The sequence below is a fragment of the Canis lupus genome, chromosome 38 (genome assembly GCF_011100685.1).
Source record: "Canis lupus familiaris isolate Mischka breed German Shepherd chromosome 38, alternate assembly UU_Cfam_GSD_1.0, whole genome shotgun sequence".
Lineage (NCBI taxonomy): Eukaryota > Metazoa > Chordata > Mammalia > Carnivora > Canidae > Canis > Canis lupus.
Genome location: NC_049259.1, coordinates 23,676,399 through 23,679,964, shown reverse-complemented (window position 1 = coordinate 23,679,964; position 3,566 = coordinate 23,676,399). Strand labels below are relative to the sequence as shown.

At 58.4% G+C, this 3,566-nt stretch overlaps 1 non-coding gene across 1 annotated transcript; it reads right to left on the bottom strand.

Annotated features, from left to right (window-relative positions):
• Positions 1-3,240: 3,240 nt before the first annotated feature.
• On the bottom strand, positions 3,241-3,314 carry TRNAR-UCU. The gene has a single exon. It is a non-coding gene; the product is annotated as a tRNA-Arg (tRNA).
• Positions 3,315-3,566: the final 252 nt, after the last annotated feature.

Here is a 3,566-nt window from a genome sequence, read left to right as displayed (position 1 = left end):
GTCCCCATCTCTCTCTCTGCCCCAACCATACATGACCTTGGTGCTGTCCTCTAAAGCCATGCAGCCAGCTCCCACCTGCGGGTCTCTGCTCTGGCTCTTCCTCTGTTTGGAATGCCCACCCTCTGGGCCTAACCGACCTCTCTGGTTCCCCTCATTCCCCTCATTCGTCACCCGGAGGTCACCTCCTGTGAAGTCTGCCATGGTTACCGTGCCTCACATCAGTCTACCTCTTACCCTCACTTAGGCTCCTCCTGCAAGTACCTCTACCCACAATGTTGTCATAAGGGTCCTTGCCCCCCTGTCCCTTATCCCCGCCGTGGGCACACGTGCCCTGTGTGAGAAGTGGGTGATGCTGTTGTGGATCCCACCACCTGGGACCTGGAAAGCGGCAGGAAGCAGGAGCCTGATGAATATTTGCAAAGTGAATAAATTAACGCACAAAGATATTGCCTGCGTTCCCGATCCCTACAAGCTACATTGCTTTCTCTCCCATCTACATGATTTATAGCCAATCTAAGTCAGCAGTAATTCTTTAAATATATCCATCAGCTGCCTACCATACTTCAGGCACTGAGAATACAATAATAAATAAGGCACATCTTGCCTGCACACCTTGTAATGAATGACCGACCCCAGCATCGCGGAAGCGTTTGAGTCCTCCAGTGAAGTGACTTTATAAGAAAAAAAGAAAAAAAGAAAAAAACACCGATTTCTATTGTATCCTCCCGCGTGTCTTTACAATACAGGGATCGTGATAGTCAATCGGGATTCATCTCTCGGGTGTCAAGAAGAAAGCTATCCTCTCATATAAAGAAACGTGGACCAATGTAGGAAATCTTGACTGTAGGGCTGGCGATAGCCTTCCTCTGGGGCCCAGGACACCACGCTTCCGAGGCAGAGGCAGCGGAAGGCTGGCTGACGTGTGAGTAAGTGGAAGCTTCTAGTTCCCTTGCGTGGTGGAGCTAGCAGGGGCCTCTACATACCTGGTGGAGATGTGGCTCCCAGCAAAGACCCAGAGGAGACGTCTGGGCTCTGGAGGCCGTGTCCCCCCGCTGGAAAGTCCAGCCCATCCTCTTTCCGGGGGAGCAGGGGTCCGTGTCAGCCCCAGCCGATGGCACACAGCTGGGTGTGCTCCATCCTTCCTTTTCCCCAAGTGGCCACCAGGCCCGCTTCGGGCAGGCTGCGGAGAGACGCGGGCACCACTGACACGGCCTGTGCACCTGTGCAGAGCTGCACCCCGGACCTTCTCACTCACGTTCCCACCTGGAGGACGCACAAGACCACCGCGTGGTTCTAAATAAGCACTCCAAGTTCAGACAGGTTTTCTTGAACCAAGGTCTTCGAACCCCGAGGTCTAAAATGGAAATGATGGGCGGGAACCGGGTTTGGGGGGCTGTCCACGGGCTTTAACCCCTCCCCGGGCAGCGAGCCTCACCTGAGGACCTTGGCTACGCTGCACCCTGATCAGACAAATTCCAACAAATTTCAGTTCAGTGCCTGCTTGAGCTCACGTCCCCTCCCCGTTTCCACCCCCAACTCCCTGCCCCTACAATTTCATGAAGCCTTCATTCCTAGGAAGCTTCTAGAATCGAGCAAAGCTTGGGACGGGTCTCAGTGAACGTGTACCCTTGCCATGACCTTGAACAGTGGTACAGGGACAACCTCCCTACCTCTCACTGGGAGCAGCCCTGTTACCAGAGAACTTCAGTGAAGGGGAAGCAGGATGACGGGGTTTTATGGACGGAGCTGAAGAAGGTGAAACGCAGCGCTACCAAAGCACCTCCCCACTCCACCCCACATGCACCCATCTTTCCTCTCAGGCCAAATCTTAAAGCAAAAAGCAAAATATCTCCTGCATAGGCAGAGCCAACAGTAAAGGAAAGACCTCAGACGGGTCTGCCTGGGAATTTCTGGTCCGTGCCAGCATCTCCCGAAGGGCACACCCACGGGGCAGGTGGGGATTGCTAATATCCGAATTGATGTCCTGCCCAAAGAGCTTGGGACGGTCACGCTTTGTGGGCTCTGAGCGCGAGGATCTTAAGATCTCGGAAGCTACCACCGCACTTGCAAGGAAGTTTGGGGGTTTCCGTTTGCTACAAACGTGCAGGTAGGTAGGTGCCCTACAGGCGGCGAACATGAGTCTCCCCCCAGAATCTTCCTCTCTGCCTTATCCACTCCCACATCTCGGCCCCCTCGCCCCCTGAGGGGCTGTGTCCGCTGGACGCCCCTGCAGAGCCCCAGGGGGAGAGATGCTGACTCCCCAGCAGAGGAGGACAGGTGTGCGTCTCAGGTGTCCTGGGCTCACCTGGGGTGGAGGTTGCTTCCTGGCATGGGCAGCTCCCTCTCACTACTAGGCTGGAGGCCACAATGTGCAAGGGAGAGACAGCCAGCCCAGCCCCGAAGAGAAACCCAGGCTCCCCACCTTGCAGAATATGGGCCATCAGATGAGGCGGGAACGAGGAGCAGAAGGGAAGGCAGGCGGGATGGGAGAGGGGTGAGGAGAGGTCTTGACGGGAACGGGGAGTTATGGGAACAACCCCCCCCCCCGCCCCCGCCCCTGCCCCCCCCCCCCAGCTCGCCCTGCAAACGGGAAAGGCCACCAACTCCTCACAGCTGCCGGAGACCCTTGAGTTTCCCGGGACAGGGTCGTCCGCCACTGGTAACACGTGAGCTGCTGCGCCGCCGTCTGCTTCACGGAGACAAAGCAAGGCGAGCAGCTCACCTTGTCGGCGAGAACGAGCGATGAGCTTCAGCACGAAAGCCCCAGGAACGAGAAAGCTGGTGAATGAATGGTCCTCTGCGTGCCCCATCGGGCTCCTGGCGCACCCCAGTCAAGGGGACCCTCACCTTAGAGCACGGCTGGACGCGTCCCCGCGGGCAGCTGGGTCAGCCTGCGCTGCTGCGTTCTCAGAGGGGAAGGAGGGAGCCACAGCAGTCCTGGAGCCCGTGGCCTGGCACCCCGGCCCCCGTGTGCCAGGGCTCCTCCCGGGGAGCCAAGGAGTCAAAGGCTGTGTCGGTCTGGCTGAGCAGAGCCGGGCGGCCGGCGTCTGAGCCTTCGCTAGACAATGAAGGAGGAACAGAGAGAGACCGAAGGGGGAGGGAAGGGAAAAGGAGAGGAGGTCCTGGATTCCCGAGGAAAGGGGTTTCCTTTCTCTTCCCCAGAACCTCTAGGGACGCAGAAAGACAATTAGCAACCTGGCGTGACGGCACACAAAATAAAAGAGGCACCTGCCAGGTGACCATCTCTGCCGGGACTCGAACCCGGAACCTCTGGATTAGAAGTCCAGCGCGCTCGTCCATTGCGCCACAGAGACCTCACCACACACACAGCATCAGCACCAGAACTGAAAAAGCACATACCTTCTGCATCACCAGCCATCTCGGCATCCTGCTCGCTCCCGAGCGGTGGGGGGGCAGGGACAGCTGGAAAATCTGGAGTGGAGATCCACCCGCCGGCTCGGTCGCGCTCTCCCCAGTGCTGGGGGTCCGGGTCCCGGGGGACCGCGGGAGCGGGGCGCCGGTCATTGCAGCCCCAGAGGCCCCGAGGGCGCCGGGAGCTCTGGCTC